Consider the following 17178-nt stretch of genomic DNA (forward strand, 5'->3'; position numbering starts at 1 on the left):
ACGTGGGAGCGGGGAGCGCGGGCCAGGCGGGCGGCGCGGGCGCTGGGTGCGGGGAGGCGCCCCCTGCCCCCTCTGCCGGCCGCTCTCGGGCGGTCTAGCTGTCAGCCGAGCTCCGAGCCAGCCAGCGCGAGCCAGGGAGGGAGCGGCGGCGGGCGGCGGGGAGGGGCGGGGGCACGGCGAGGGAGGGAGGCAGGGAAGCGGGGAGGGCGGGAGGGAGGAGAGGAGGACCCAGAGAGCGCCAGGCAGCTGGAGTTTTTGCAGCGCTTGGCCGGGCTTCAATGCACAGCAGCAGCGAGCCGCGGCGGCAGCAGGCAGCCCGGGAGCTCCGGCGGCGGCCGAGCCAGCGGCGGCCCCGCTCCCTGCCCCCTGCAAACTTTGCGAGCAGCCCGCCCGGGGGGCCGGGGGCGCGCCCGGGAGGCCCGGCTCGGCCCGCAGCCGCGCTCTCAGCCGCCGCAGCGCCGGCGGCCGCCGCCGCCGCCCCGCGCCTCCCCGGGGAGCAGCCGGCGGCTCCCGCGGCCCCCCAGCCCCGGCCCCTCGGCCCGGCCCGGCCCGTCCCCCGGCGGGGGCGGGGGCAGCCGCGGCGCGGCCGACCGCGGGTGGCCGGGGGGTGGCCGCCGCTGCCCAGGGAGGCGCGCGGAGGCGCGGACAGCGCTCCCCGGCGGGTCCCCGGCGCACTTGCCGCGCCCGGGCAGCGGCCCGACCGGGCGAGCATGGGCGGTGCGGAGTGACGCCGCCGTGCCCGCTTGGCATCAAGGACATTCAGCCCGCGGGGGTGGGGACGAAGGGGGGCGGCCCCGCGTCGCCACCGCAGCCCCCGAGAGCCGCCACCGCTGCTGCTCGGGCTTCGGGGCTCGGGATCTCGGGGAAAAGGGGTGCTTGGAAGCTAGCCGCATTTCCCGACCTTTCTGTTGGACATTCCGCCCACCCTGGACGCCGCCAGAGGAGCTGTCAAGTCCCGCAGGCTCTGATTTCGCCCTCCGCTTCCCTGGCCTCCCCCCTGGGTTCCCCGCGCCTCGGTGGAGTATTCGCGTTGGTTCGGGGCTGGGCTGGAGGAGGCAGCCACACGCGCGCACACGCACACGTTCAGAGGAGGGCGAGAGGCAGCGGCCCCAGCACCATCTGCAGTGTCAATGCGGCGCTCCCGCTGAAGCAGGCAAAGCGGCGCTTGCAGGTAAGGAGCCGGGCGGGCGAGGACAGCGCGGGTGGAGATACCCGCGCGGTCCGGAGTCCTGGGCTGCCCCGGAGCCAGCCCCCTGCACGCACGCACACACACACACACACACACGCGCGCGCACACACACACATACACATAGGCACACGCCGCGCATTCGCACCTGTCCACGTCCCACCTGGACACCCACGTAGGTGCGGCGTGGCCGGAGCAGGTATTTCCCGTGTTCTTTCTCCTCTGACGCTCTGGGATTCAGACTTCGCCAACCCGGACTTTCGGGTGGGATTCTGTGCCTTCTTGCCTCTCCCTCCCGGCCCGCCAGGTTGAGGGAGCGATTTTTTTCGCCCCCAGTTCCCAGCCACTGGCATCCCTAGCTGGTTTAAAAAAAAAACCCAGAGAAGTCATGGTCTTGGGAGACCCGCCCCAGGTAATCTTTGCTCCGTGGCCTTGGCGCACCGGGAGGGGTTTAACGCTGGGACGGACCGACAGATATTCAGACAGATCTTTGGAAAGCGGGGTGGCCCCGCGCACGGGGAGGAGGCCACAGAGGCGGATGGGGCTGCAGTTCTGTAGGGCGGTGCGTATGGAACAGGCACTGCGTTTCCCCAGTAAGAGGCAGCACAACCGCCTTTCTGAAGCGAGGCAACGCTTTCCCGGGAATGCGCCGGGGTTTCAGGCAGGAAGGGGCTTAAGCATCGCTTTGGGTATGTGGCTGGTCTAGAGAGACTGACTGTATGGGGCCGGATCCTCCATAGAAGGTCCAACCTACTAGCATCTCCAGTCTGTGGGCAACAGCAATCCTACAAGCGCCTGGGGCTTCCTAGCCTTCCCTCTGCACTGTGCCCGGGGAAACATGGGGATGCTTTCCCCTGCCTGCGCCTAACACCTGCCACATGCCTTTCGAGCTGTGTGTCTGAGAAATAGAACTAGAAGGGAGATGGAGGAGGGCGCACTGCAGGAAGGGAGGAGGCCCCCCCCCCCCACCTTCATGACCACCTCAGCAGTGCCCACCCTACAAAGAGGCCAGGCATTCTTGGGTCTGGCAGCGTCTCCCAGAGCCAGGCTGCTCCTGACATGTGAAACCACAGGCTCTCCTGAAGCCTGTGGTTCAAGGCTCTATCTCCCTTAAGCTTGTCCTTTTTTTTTTTTTCCTCCCTGGATGGAATGTCACAGGCTGCCCATTTTCAAACTTTTTCTGGAGGAGGTGGGAAGTAATAGGGTTCCCAAAGTTTTTTTTTTTTTATTCACAGTTCGCATTTGGGGATCAAAGACCAAACCGTTCAGGGCTCAGTTGTAGGGAGCAGAATGTGAGATCCATTACAACAGCAGTTTGGAGTTGAATATAGATTTAGCGAGGTTCTGTGTTTCTGGAGCTGTCCCTTTTGGCATAGCTTGTTGGGCAACTTGGCAAGAAATGGAATCAGCTTGTACTCTCTATACAAGATCATGTGTTCAGTGTGTCCTGCAAACCCACCAGTGGGAAAAATATGTTGGGAGTTTTCCAGAACATTAGGGGAAAGGAGGCAACATTCTTTCGAACAAGTGGGCTTCAGTGCTGAGCACAGGATTGGGCTGATTCTGTAAATACTGAAGATGGGTGCTGAACTAAAGGGCCCTCTTCCTACCCCCATCTCTCTGCTATTTTCAAACTTTTTTCAGCTCCTGCAAAGGTCTCCGGTTAGGCTGGGAAGGAGAGAACCAGACATCCCCCGGAGGGAGATTGTATTCCCCGCTGTGTGCTGTGTGAGCTGCCCTTTGATTGATTGAAAAGGGTAGATGGAATAAAGCAAAGCTTTCACAATGGGGAGAACCCAGTCGGGAAAAGAGATATTATTCTCTTTTTAAGAATGGTGGGTGTGTGTACATGCACCTAGATATACGCGCGCCTTCTCAAAAAGCCTTGCTATATGTGGTCAGCTCTTTCAACCACATAACAAAGGTTGACAGCGGGGACCCCATCTCTATATCTTTGTGGCTACGGGAGAGCCTTAACATTTCACATGCATGCCTTGTGGGTGCGTGGACAGGGAGGTCCCATGTATGCGTGGAGCAGCACATGGTCTTCTACAGAAATAGGGAGCACCAGCGACGGTGGGTGGCTCCCAGGTAAACATTCCCTCAGGGCACCTTGAAAGGGCAGAAAGGTGGGGTCCAAGCTTCCGGAAAGGTCTGTGTGCCTTCCAGGGGAAATCTCTGCACCTTTCTCTGCTTCCTTCCCCAATCACTTTCCTTTCTTGATTATTTGCAGCCTCAGGATCCATCATACTCACGCCAAGCCAGGAGTCACTATGCTGGTGACAAGCTAAACATTTTTTTTTTTTTTAACGTGGGTTCAAAAAATCCCCACACTTTTGGAACTTAGTGTTAGGTACCAATTTGGTTTCTAGGACAAAGCAGGCATGAATTAACATCTGTGTAAAGCTGGCTGTACGTCTCATTTTTTCCCTGGCTCTCTGGCCTAGCCCTGGAGCATGTCACGTTCCTTGTCACTCTCCCTCTCCACCAGTCCACCAGTACCTTCCAGTTAAGTTCTCTGGGGGGTGGGGGGCCTTCCTCATTGCTCGGAAGGGAGTCAAACTAGCTTCTCTGCAGACCCTCGCTGCTGCGGAGCTGTGCTCCGGGCGCCTCTGATGTGGGCGCGCGGCGTGGCTTGCCGGCGAGCCCTTCCTTCTCGCCGGATCCAGTTACTGCCGGGCTCGCCTCTGTCCTCCCAGCCCATCATTCTGGATGCCCACCGACACTCGGGCAAACGTTTCCGGAGGAATCCGAGGCCGCCAAGTTGTTTCCTTTCTACGTCTCTGCACCTCTCCCTCCCCGCGGCCGCTGTTCCCCGCAGACAGGGAAGTCTGCGCCGCAGAGTCTGCCTGCACTTGGCCTCCCGATCCTTCTAATCACGACGAAGGCTGCTGGGAATTAAGTCCGGGGGAGGAGGGGCGGGGGGTGTCTTTCTAGCGCGGCAACGATCCTGAAGTGGAGAGAGCGCTCAGGGGGCGGGGAAATCACCCGCTCTTAGCTCCTAGTTATCCCTAAGCTTTGATGCAAAAGAAATCGCCGCCCATCTCTCTCCTCCTAGCCAGCTAGGGGGCATTTTTCAGTCGTTTTTCTCCCCATCCTCACCCGGAGAAGCCAATCCACAGACAATGCCATTTCAAGACCTGTTGGGGTGGCTTCAGCGAGGGACTGTGATAGGGTGTCTGCCCTGCAGAAAACCCGCCAGAGATTCCAGGCTGGGATGCGTCTGGGATGCAACACACGTGCTACTCTTTCTAGGCTCTTTTCTCCTCTTCTTCATCTGTGTCCAGCGCTGCCCGATGTGAAGCCAGTTGGGACCCTCGGGCAGTGGAGCAGGGCTCATGTCCCTCCCTTGACACCCCCTCTTCACCCCTCCCACCCCGCCATTTCCTCCCATCCCAGCCCCTCCCCTTGCCAATCCACCTCGTGGCTTCGTGCACACATCCGCCAGCCCATTCGCCCTCAAATTTGTGGCACTCCAAGAAATCAATATAACATGAATTTAACGACAGCTGGATGATTAAGTGTTATTTATATTTAAGAGCGGCATTTTTAAAAGACGGCGCACTAATAAATCAAACGACTGTTGCGGAGATGCATGTGATTAGAGAAATTGCTCTATGGGTTCTGTGGAGCAAGGCTTGGGCGAGAGGAGCCCTGCGGAGGCTACCTTTTTAGTAGGTATGCACCCGACTGCTCTCCACCCTGCACCCCAACCTGATCCCCTCTCTTGGTTCGGGCTGACCAGCTCTTCCTTCTTCCCTCCTCACTGCCCAGGTCACCGCTAGCCTTCCAGTTGTGGCAGGAATGTGAAGTCAGCAGGGAGGCTGAAGGGGGCTCTGCTGCTTAGTGGAAAGCTAGGGATCTTTAAAGCGGAGGGAGGCAGGGGTCCTAATTTCCAGAGCAGGGGCCTTGTTCCTGGAAGAGGAGGCTGCTTCCCTGCTTGGTACCAAGCCACTTGGAAGAAAAGCTTCCTGAGTCCCAGGCCAAGTCTACCTGAACCCTGCATCTCTGTGCTTAGGATCATGTGACATCAGCCTCCCCAGGGGAGAGGCTGTGAGGACGTATTTGTCCTTGTGAAAATAACAGAATGAAAAATAATAATAATTAGTAATGATAATGGTGGCTAGTATTTCCTGAGCACTTACTTGGTAGAGGCATCGTTTAAGGGTTTGCACAGGTTGGTCCATGTCTTCCTTACCCGGAGGGACAATCACTGCTATTATCCCCATTTCCTCCACCAGAAAACTGAGGTGGGGGCAGTGTTGGGGGAAGGGTATGGACTTTGTCCAGGATCACACAGCTAGTAGGGGGTGGAGTCAGGTCTCAACCCTAGGCAGACAACCTGGCCTCTTGTCACTGTGGTGTGTTTGCATCCTTAGCAAGCCATGGGGAGGTTTGCGGGGAGTGTGCTGGGGCAAGGTTTAGAATATCTGGTTTCTCCCTTGGACCATCTCTGTGATCCCAGGCAAATCTATTCATTCTTTGAACCTCGACTTCCCCTATCACCAAATGGGGCTGGGCCTTATCCTTGACTGCCGTTGGCTGTGAAATTTCGAGGATCATTCTGGCAGAGTGCTCCGTTCCTGAGGGTGACTCTTGCCTCATTTGGCAGCTCCTATTTCATCCTGGGAAAAACCTAAGGAGGAGTGAATGCGTGCAGTCCTGATCTCTGCTTTTGACTCTGTGAGGCTCTGAGTCTTATGCTGGTAGGAGTCTAGTTCTCCCAGTGGCTGCTTCACACTCTCATTTAATCCTTCAAATCACCCAGTAAAGTGGGGATTATTTATTCTCATTTTGGTGGTCTGGGAACTAAGATGGAATGAATGCCCAAGGTCCCAGTCTGCTATACAGCGCATGGTCTTTTCATTCTTTGGGAAGTATGCACACAGTAGGTGCTCACCACTTGCTGGCTCATTCATTGATTAGCCACCCTAGGGTTCCAGATCTTGGAAGCCAGAGGCAGGACAGGAATCTTTGCTTGTGGATGTCATGATGTGCTGGAGGCCTGGACCATATGGTGTTGGAGCGGAGATTCATTGGAAATTGGTGCAAATGGCCTGTGGGTGGGGAAGGTCATTGTGCAGACTTATGGTAAGTGTAGCGCTTAGCCAGGAATGACATACTGATTCTGAGAAATGTGGGCAGCAAGGCCCTGATGGAGCCCATTCATCCAGCTGGGTGCTGTCCCCCCTGGAAGTCGGGCCTAAGCTACCTGACTTGGTCTCTCTGGCCTGAATACTGTAGGGAACATCCACAGGTGATCTGCTTGTGATTAGTTTGTTTTTTGTCTCTCCGAAAGACAAACTTTCATTCTGTGTGTTATTTATTTGGCTTCTCCTCCACGCTGAAGTGAGTGAAGCTTCTGCTAAACTTGAGGCGGCTAGAAGGGTGCCCTTGGATTTCATCACCACCCCTCCGGGCCGCAGCAGGAGTGACTGCCACTGTTGGCCTGCTCAGACTCATGCCGACAGGTGCGTGCGAGACCTCAAGCATCCTCTTTGCTGGCTCAGCTTGGCTGCCCGCCGCCCTCTTCACGGTGCCTTCTCCATGAACCAGGATTCGAAACAGCAAATTGGATTTTGGAATGTTTTGTCACTCCAACACAAAACAGATCACTAGCTAAGAGGATATCGTCTCCGCAGTTGATGTGCTGAACACAGACTCGTTGAATCAATTCCCGAGGTCTTCCAGGAACGAGGATTTTCATTAGGAAGTTCGAGGAGAGGAGCAGCGGAGGACGAGGTCACTGAAATCGCAGGAAAGGAAAACCAGAGCTGGTCAGAGGCTCTCCTGGTCTCTGCTCAAGTTCGGGTTCCCGTTTGACAGCCTCGTTGAACTTATCTGTTACAAGACCCACTGAATTTCCCTCTGGGTAGCGTGGGGTCGGGAACCAGAGGGGGAGCAAGCCATTCCTTGGCTTTGGCCCAGAGGTCGAGAGGAAGGACAGGAAGCCGAGTAAAGATGGGTGTTTGCGTCTCCTCTCGTGGAGGGAATAAATAGAGAGGTGGGCCTGGCAGGGCGCAGCCAGCCCTTCGGAATATGGGATTGAACCAGCCTGCATGGAATGCCAGCCAACTTTGCTGCTGCTGCTGCTAAGCCGCTTCAGTCGTGTCTGACTCTGTGCCACCCCATAGACTGCAGCCCACCAGGCTCCCCCGTCCCTGGGATTCTCCAGGCAAGAACACTGGAGGGGTTGCCATTTCCTTCTCCAATGCATGAAAGTGAAAAGTGAAAGGGAAGTCGCTCAGTCGTGTCCGACTCTTAGCGACCCCATGGACTGCAGCCTACCAGACTCCTCCATCCATGGGATTTTCCAGGCAAAAGTACTAGAGTGGGGTGCCATTGCCTTCTCCGAGCTAACTTTGCAGAGACAATTAAAGTGGATTTTCTTGCTCCTCATCTCAGTCCTACTTCCTGAAGGTGATACCTAAAATAAAGCAGAATTTCACAGAGCGTACTCTGTGAATAGGTGTTACACATACACAAAGTTTCCATGGCCAAAGAAGTTTGAGAAATCCTGAGTGTTAAGAGCAAAGCGAAAAGGGGTTCTTTGTTGCAGGACTTCTCAGAGCCTTTAAACACATGAATGTGCATTGGGAAGACCACAGGAAGTAGATACAATGTGTTGTGGCTCTGGGAATCCCCCAAGAGATGCCAGACTTGACAAGCACTTTCATTCATCTACCCCTGTCTGTGAAAGAAGGAGTGAAATCTATAAAAAAAAAAAAGTTTCAGTTGAATTATCATGATAAGTATTAGGTTCTGCTGATTATATAGACACTAGGGTTTCAAGCAGAATTTTGGTGGGCAGACAGTTCAACTCCAGACTCAGTGTTTGGCCCTTGTCCTTCCAAGGCAGCTGAGAGGTTCTCAGACAGTAGTGAGATCCAGGAGGTGTGTATTTTCTCTGGTTCCTGGATGATGCTGGTGTGTCCCCCTGGGTAAACAGCGCTAGTGTTTTGGGAGAAAGCTAGGTTTTGAAGAGGGCTTCCCAGGTGGCTCTAGTAGTAAAGAACCTGCCTGCCAATGCAGGAGACTTAAGAGACATGGGTTCAGTCCCTGGGTCAGGAAGATCCCCCAGAGAATGGCATGGCAACCCACTCCACTATTATTGCCTGGAGAATCCCATGGACAGAGGAGCCTGTTGGGCTACAGTCCATAGAGTTACACAGAGTTGGACATGACTGGACACAGATGTAGATAATCCTAGCCCTGTCACCAGCAAAGGGGTCTTGGGAAAAATCACCTTATGTTTCAGTATTACTGTTTATAAAATTAGGGAGTTGGTCTAGATCAGTGATTTTAAAAATGTTTATGCAGTTGTGTGCATGCAAGCTAAGTCCCTTCAGTCATGTCCGACTCTTTGCGACCCTATGGACTGTACCTGCCAGGCTCCTCTGTCTGTGGGATTCTCGAGGCAAGAATGCTGGAGTGGGCTGCTATGCCCTCCTCCAGGGGATCTTTCCAACCCGGGGGTTGAACCCATGTCTCTTATGTCTCTTGCATCAGCAGGTGGGTTCTTTACCACTAGTGCCACATTATGCAGTGGAATTCTCTACGAAGGCAATGGAATTCTAATGCACAGAACAGATGCTAGATGCGTTGTTCTGGTGCAAGCAATGTAGAACCCAGGGCCTGACACCCTTATCTTTCTCCCCACCCCCAGTCTTGGCCTGGATTCCTTGGAAAGCAGAGACCGAGGCAAAAGCTGATGTGGTGACTCTTCATTGAAGGGCAGAAAGACTGAGGCAGAAGAGAGGAGAGGGAGGGAAAAAGTGTACAAAGAATGATGTATTACCAAGCCAACCACTGTGCCCCCAGGAAACAGCTGGTGGCTCAGACTCTCAGGATGTACCAAGAGAAGCCTGGTGGGAACATGGTTTCAGAAGAGCCTGGAGGACAGGCATGGCCAGCATCCATCTACCTGCTGGGTCCTTCCTGCTGCATCTCCCTGGGCACTGTTCACCCCACAAGGTGGGAACTCCCCTGCCCCTTGGGGTCATGATGGCAGGTCATGCTGGAGCCTGTGTGGTCAGGCCCAGGGCCTGGGTATCGGTTGCTCCCCCACAGTAGGCCTGCAGTATCCTGACCTTCACCCCTGAAGGAAGAAAAGGAGCAGGAACTTTAGGAGCAGAGGAATGAATGGGGCAAGGTGTCTATGGGGCTGCTTTGGCAGGGAGCAAGCACCGCAAGGGGTTGAAGTTCAGAACTGGGGATGGGGTGGGGTGTTAGGTGGGGCTCAGCGATCTGAGAAGATACCTACTCTGGGGTCTGTGATAATGGGTTCCATACAAGGAAGAAGCGATTCCTCAGCACAGTCAGTGAATCGCAGCAGCTGCTCCAATAAGGCATCATTAAGCCGCTAGAATCATGACTCTGGCCAAAATAGCCAAGCACACTATGGCTTACCCAATTTAAACCCCTGAGGAACCACATGAAGAATGTGTTCTAGCCAGGTTTCAAGAGGCTTTCCTGACCCCTAGGGCTTATTGACCAGAGTTATGCCTTCCACATGCTGATGTGCAACTAGCTCAGAAACTTCTCTTGGTGCGGGCAGAAGGGCATAGCCGCTGGGAAGCTGGAGGCAGATACAGATAACTTTTGCCCCCTCCCAGTATTTAAAAAATATTGTGAACATTGGCAGACAAAGCAACAGGGGACCTTTCTGCGTAAAATATTTCCCATAGGTCATTGCCTGAAGTCAGTCCCCCTCCTTTTTTAACAACCCTTGTTCTTTGATTCATGCTTAGTCAGTCTAACTCTTTGGGTCCCTGTGGAATGTAGCCCGCCAGGCTCTTCCTCATCCATGTAATTCTTGAGGCCAGAATACTGGAGTGGGTTGCCATATCCTCCCCCAGGGGATCTTCCTGACCTAGGGATCGAACTCACGTTTCCAGCATCTCCTGCGTTTGCAGGCAGATTCTGTACCGCTGAGCCACAGGGGAAGCTCCTCTAGGGTCTGGTGGAGCAAAAGTCTGATGGTCACACTGTGCTTGTGACCCGCATCCCCACTCCCTTCGCCATTAGATACTGACCCCTGTCTTCTTCCCCTAAATGCACCTGCCCTTAACCACTGATTGATGCAAGCAACTCGCTGACTTTGAGACAACATCTGTGTTAGCACGGCTGCTTGAGGTTTCCGGCTCCCAGAGGGCCAGAACCAGCCCCTGCTTGAAGCAGTCTCTTGTGTGATCGGGAACTTAATTCATAAAGAAGCTGCCACTGGCCATAGCAATGGTGAAAATAGCATTGAAATTACTGATTTCTTTGTGCTTTTAGATGACAGGGCTTGTTTCTTATGTCTCTTTTTGCATACTCGGTACCCAGCTTAGGGCCTGTGTTACTGGAAGCAGTCAATAAATATTTGCTGAGTAGAAAGAATGAATGAGTGGAGGCAGAGAGCAGAGGAACAGTCTATAAAGGAGAAAACTAGGGAGGTGAAAACCAGCTGCCCTGGCGGGTGCCTGCTCCCTGGCAGGGGCGGCTGGAAGCACATCAAGGCTGGTGGCTGTTTCACAAGATTAAGATGAACCAAGACTAGCACAGCTGAACCCATCAGTCACCCCAGGGTGTTCTGGGCGATGGTGGTTTGGAGGCCATCAGGTGCCATGGTCTTGTTACACTGATGCACACAGAATTGAATTCTTGCTCTCCATGAAAAACTCGCTATGGGTTTAGATACCAGTATATTGGGAGAGATGACCAAACTGCATTTACCAGAGCATTCCAAAGACAAGCTCCCCCCACACTCCCGCCCCGTGGAAAATGCATTCATGGCCAAGTGTAAGTCTTACAAACACCTTATGCTATGTCCTCCTCTTGGAGATTCAAGATGCACATTAAAGGCAACGGAGTTTGGCTATAGAGAATCCTGGTTAGTTATTCTTGCAGTGAAGAAGTGAAAGTGTTAGTTCAGTTGTGTCCGACTCTGCGACCCCACGGACTGTAACCCGTCAGGCTCCCATGTCCATGGAATTCTCCAGGCAAGAATACTGGAGAGGGTAGCCATTCCCTTCTCCAGGAGATCTCCCCAACCCAGGGATCAAACCCTGTTCTCCTGCACTGCAGGCAAATGCTTTACTATCTGAGCCACCAGGGAGGCCCTATTTTTAGCCAATCATTTTTTTCAATGGAGGGATCCCTTTGTGTGGGTGTATTTAAACCTGTTGACATTTCTTGGAATTAGGGTTCCCCAGAAAGCAGTTTGGGAGATACTGGCCTTCATCTGGAAGCTTTCAGGTTTGAGTTTAGTTTGGAGGAGAAAAACAGAACAAATTTACTATGCTCTTAAAACAAGGACTGGTGAGGTGCTGGCTTCTGCTTATCCTTGTCAGTTGCTTTTGGGAATCTCAGAAATGGCTGTGAATTGCTCTAAGACGCAGGTGACCCTGGTGCCTTCAGATGTATGTGTTCTAAAGGGACCGTTTAGGAGCGTGACTGCAGTTCTGACAGGTTTGTGGCAGCGTTTCCAACAAGTAGCACTTCCCGGTTGCGCATTATAGATCAAGATGGATGTCTGCAAGATACGTGAGTAATGACATTCACCTTCTCAATATATTTTTTTCAGCTGCACTTATTGAATAAGAGACTTCAATGTAACTGGCAAAGATAAATGTTCAGAATTAACAAAAAAGGCGTGAGTTATTAAGATACAGCTCCCTAAATTTTGGATGGTTGAAACACATTTTCTCTCAGGAAGAAACTTTGCTACCCCAGAGAGGCTGAAGGTTTCTAATTAGACTGTAAATCCATGGTTTCTACCATTGCGTAGTGACCCAGAGAGCAAAGCTAGGCATTTCCCACGGGAAGCCTTTCACCGCCTAGTATTTGTCTTACCTAGGTAATGATGTGTGTGTGTGTATGCTTGCGTGTGTGAGTGTGCGTGTGTGTGTGCATGCATGAGTCAGGGTGGGGGTGGGGTATCACCCCATGCTCCTTGGCTTTGGCACCTGCGGACGCTGACTGAGAACCTACGTGCCCAATTACAGGGCCTCACCATGCTTTGCCCAAGCACTGTGCTCCTTTTCAACGTGAATAGCAGTTGCTAACACACACTTACTAACAAAATTCCCCTGACGCCCATTCATAAAACAGAGCACTGGTGACTCTAGCAGCATTAAACTGTTTGGCGACCGAGTTTAGAATTATAGGAATCGGGGAGATGAATTAGCAGTAAATCAAGTCCCAGCTGAGTTCGGACCCAAGTGCGGTGAGTTTTAAATTAAACATATCTTGCCATGATGAAGGCGTTGTAAGTCAAGCACTGGAGCTCTGTCACTCTTGACTCTGGAGGAGTGTGGCAGTCACCCTTTGAAAAGAAAACCCCGACCACAGCTTGTATTGATTCCCAGGCATTCTGGGAAATTGCCACTTCATTTCTTCATAAACTGTTGACTTTCAGTTTTTTTTTAGAATAGGAGTCCTGTTCCCCAGGACTCAGTGGAGCTCTGGGACCAGGTGGGTGGAAGAGGACTCAGGCCCAAGGGGGACCACTCGGAGCCTTCTCTTTGGTCTTTCCCAGGAGGAGTCACGCGGAAGGGGAACCTGGGTCCGTGGGTGCTGTGTGGTTTGTTTTCCCGCTCAGACTGTATTTGATACTTTTTTCCTGGGGGATCCGTACATAAAAACAACAAAGAGTACACCTCAAGGAGGCTGCAGCACAGTTATATTGCAGTGACAATTGCAGTGTAATAGGAAATCATTTATGTAAGTTACGGTGCCCTCTGAATGGAGCTTGTTGGAAATATGGCTACAGCTTCTTGAGGCTTATTTTTTTCCCCCTCCTGCAAAATAATCCTGAGGTTTTCATTTTCAGAGCAATTGAAGAAGTATTATGTGCTGGCCAGGGAATTGGGAGCCCCGGCTTCTAATCCTAGGGTTGCTGAATCGCTTTCAGGGAGTTCCCTCTCTGGGCTCGGCCTCGATTTCTCTTTCTTTCAAGCCACAATAAGCCCTTGCTGTTTCTGACCTGAAGCCCCGGACGTGAGGATGAACGTTGCCATGCATAGTAAAGGACCAGGTGAGCGTCAGAAAACAGGTTCTATTTACATCCAGTGTTAGAGAAAATCAAGTAAGAGGGACGAGTGTCTCAGATTAGGCTTCTCACATCGCACCTTTACCAGCTCCTGTGTGTTTGCTGATCTGATGAAGAGTGACTAGTGATGAAAACAGCTCACAGAGGGTCAGAGAGGAGAATGCCCCTGGGGTAGCAGGAAGCCTGGGAGAGAATGGTTAGCGCAGTAGTCCAGAGGCTTGGGCATGAGGCCGGGGGTGGGGGTCCTGATCCTGGCCGTAGTATGTTAATCGGGGACCATGTGAATGTGTGCATAATGTCACTTCAGTCGTGTTCAACCCTTTTTCAACCCCATGGACTGTAGCCCACCAGACTCCTCTGTCTGTGGGATTTTCCAGGCAAGAATACTGGAGTGGGTTGCCGTGCTCTCCTCCAGGGGATCTTCCTGACCCAGGGATCGAACTCATGACCTTTATATCCCCTGCATTGGCAAGTGGGTTCTTTACCACTACTGCCTCTTGGGAAGCCCAATCAAGGACCACAAAGATAGCCAAAAGGTCTTGATTTCCTTCCCTAGCTGTCATTCCTACTTTGGCCCATATGTATATATTTACATACTGTAGGTAGATGTGAGCTAAGGACTATTTAACCAATGAATTGATCAATTCATCAATTAGTTAATATTTCTTGAGTTCCTATGATGTGCTAGGCATGATGCAGGAGTTTGGCTGGAAAGAGATGAAAGACTCAGTTCCTGCACGGGAGAGCCTGCACACAGCTTGGTGTGGCCACAGTGCACACATTTCTAGATCATTAACACAGGACGGTGAGACATAAGCTCTGTGCATGCAGAGGACCTTCTGTGAAGATGTAAGAAGGGGCGCCCATTTAGATATGAAGCAGGACATGGTGAAAGTCTTCTGGAGGAGAGGGGCATCAAGCGGAGCATTGAAAGGTATTTTGAAGGGAGAGCAGGACTGGCCTTGTGAACACATGGGGAAGAGGTGCCCTGAGGGAACAAGCAACATAGACAAGGCATGGAGAGCTGAGCCCCCACAGCACAGGTTGGGAAGTGGACCAGATATAAACACTGTTGGGGGCCGGCCAGGACAAGAAGCATCCAGATCAGGGTCTCATCCAGCAGGCAGTGGTGAGGCCTTGGGGATTTCCAAATGAGAGAAGCAACAAGACCAGCTTTGCATTCTAGAAAGATCCCCATGGGACCATGTGGGGAAAGAATCAGATCCTACTATGGTAACCCAGAAGACATGGAAGAGGGCTACCCAGAGGTGGTGGCCAAGGAGAGAAAGGGACAGATTTGGCAGGTCCGTGGGCGTTAGAGTTGACAGATGGTGAATATGGTAATGAAGGTGGTGGGAGGGAGGGGAAGGGGAGTTGGAGATGTCTTGCAGGCATCCAGCTTGGGCAGCTGTGAAAGGTGGCCCTGCTTCACTGAGCTACAGATTTCTAAACTGACACTTGGTTGAGGGACAGGATGTGGTCTTTTCTGGATGTGGTGCATTGAGGTGCACGTAGATTTGCGGGTAGAGGCGACCAGGTGGCCAGTAGCTATACGGCCTCTGAGTTGCTGGCAGTATCATCTCCTTGCTTACTATGCTATTTACCGCTGGTCCCATTTGTCGACGTAGGAGCTCATTTTGGGATCTGGCAGAAGCTTGGTAAAGAAGCAAGAAAACCTACATATAGATTTTTACATTTTTCAAGTGGTTCATGTTTTGAATTAAACATACTATCTTGAACATTTTGCTTGAGATTATTCTGAAAACATCCAGGCATTCACCTTGCCTTAGGAAATTTCTACTATTTTCCAATGGAAACAGCATGGGCCTGGAAGGTTGAGTCATATGCAGCTGATGCAGCTGATTACAGAGTAGGATCAGAATAAGGCAGAAGTAGAATTTGGCAGAGGAGAATCACAGGCCTTTGTTCCAGGCATTAGCTTGTTCCTCTTCTTGGTGTGTTCATCCCATTTTCAATGTTCAGTTGCTCAGTCATGTCTGACTCTGCGACCCCATGGACTGCAACACACCAGGCTTCTCTATCACCAACTCCCGGACCTTGCTCAAACTCATGTCCATCGAGTCAGTGATGCCATCCAATCATCTCATCCTCTGTCATACCCTTCTCCTTCTGCCTTCAATCTTTCCCAGCATCAGGGTCTTTCCCAATGAGTCAGTTCTTCATATCAGGTGGCCAAAGTATTGGAGTTTCAGCTTCAGCATCAGTCCTTCCAATGAATATTCAGGACTGATTTCCTTTAGGATGGGCTGGTTTGATCTCCTTGCAGTTGAAGGGACTCTCAAGAGTCTTCTCCAACACCACAGTTCAAAAGCATCAATTCTTTGGCTCTCAGCCTTCTATATAGTCCAACTCTCACATCCATACATGACTACTGGAAAAACCGTAACTTTGACTAGACAGAGCTTTGTCAGCAAGATAATGTCTCTGCTTTTTAATATGCTGTCAAGGTTGGTCATAGCTTTTCTTCCAAGGATGTGGACACACTCAAAACAGTGTTGTTGTTCAGTTGCTCAGTCATGTCTAACTCTTTGTGATCCCATGAACTGTAGCACACGTGACTCTCTGTCCTTCACAATCTTCACAAGTTTGTTCAAACTCATGTCCATTGAGTTGATGATGCCATCCAACCATCTCATCCTCTGTCGCCCCCTTCTCCTCTTGCCCTCAATCTTTCCCAGCAGCAGGGTCTTTTCCAATGAGTCGGCTCTTTGCATTAGGTGGCCAAAGTATTGAAGCTTTAGCATCAGTCCTTCCAGTGAATATTCAGGGTTGATTTCCTTTGGGATTGACTGGTTTGATCTCCTTGCTGTACAAGGGACTCTCAAGAGTCTTCTCCAGCACTACAGTTTGTAAGCATCAATTCTTCGACGCTCAGCCTTCTTTATGGTTCAACTCTAACATCCATACATGACTATTGGAAAGACCATAGCTTTGACTAGACAAACCTTTGTTGGCAAAGTGATGTCTCTGCTTTTTAATATGCAGTCTAGGTTTGTTATAGCTATTCTTCCAAGGAGCAAGTGTCTTTTAATTTCACGGCTCAGTAACTACTCACAGTGATTCTGGAGCCCAAGAAAATAAAACAGTGTGGTCTGGTGAAATGAGCCCCACCCTGAGCTGAGAGGTGGGGATTAAAGTTTTGACCTTGCCCTTTAGAAGTATTGTTTGTCTAATTTTGTGTCCTGTGCACAGGAACGGGTCTACACAGTCTAGGCTTGCAGGTAGGATCTGGCCACTAGTGAGGTTTTGCTTGGTCCAAAGAGCCTTCAAGAGAAATTTGTGTGATTTTCATGATGAGACGTTAGGTGGGATGGTCCCTGTCCAGCGGGTGGCAGGTTCCCCTCCCTGTAGTCACGCCTTTGCTTCACACATTTACGGTGGAGATATTTGAATTAAAATACCAGCAGCCTAATACCTAAGAGCTACTCAAGTAGTGGAACTTTCCCCCTCTTTACAGTATATGAGGGTAAAATGAGTTATTTTTGCATCCGGTGCTCTGCATTCTGCAGGGACGCTTTGTCATTTAGTGGCCCCTGTTAAGCCCAGGAGACATAGATGTGGCTGCTGGCAAAACTTTTAGGCAGTCCGTGCTTATACTATGGAAACTTTAGGAAGCAGGATGTTTGGTTTGAGCACTGTGTAGAGAGAAAAATACCCAACTGCTTCAAGTCCGCCCAGGCCCTTTCAACCTCCAGCCCTGCTGTGTGCTGCTGTGGAAGGGTCACCAGGCTGCCATGAAGCTGGGGGTCCTCTGATGAGTTGAGAGGTCTGGCTGGCACAGATGCTATTCACACCAGTCTTCCTGAATGAGGGATTCTGGGATTTCAGCTCCAAAGATGGTCTCCAGCTGCAAAGTCACCATGCAATTTCGAGGGAAACAATGGGGCTACTCTGGGTCACCCCTGGGTGTCAGAGCAGCTAATCAGAATGGCTTGTG

General features: G+C 51.9%; 1 protein-coding gene across 1 annotated transcript in view; it reads left to right on the plus strand.

Annotated features, from left to right (window-relative positions):
* The first annotated feature begins 637 nt into the window (after positions 1-637).
* The window catches only part of PLXNA4 (plexin A4), a 483041-nt gene continuing 466500 nt past the window's right edge, over positions 638-17178 (plus strand). Inside the window, exon 1 of the mRNA XM_027538965.1 lies at positions 638-1171. The gene's annotated coding sequence lies outside the window, so the exon portion shown is untranslated. The remainder of the gene's footprint in view (positions 1172-17178) is intronic.

Source organism: Bos indicus x Bos taurus, chromosome 4, assembly GCF_003369695.1.
Source record: "Bos indicus x Bos taurus breed Angus x Brahman F1 hybrid chromosome 4, Bos_hybrid_MaternalHap_v2.0, whole genome shotgun sequence".
NCBI lineage: Eukaryota > Metazoa > Chordata > Mammalia > Artiodactyla > Bovidae > Bos > Bos indicus x Bos taurus.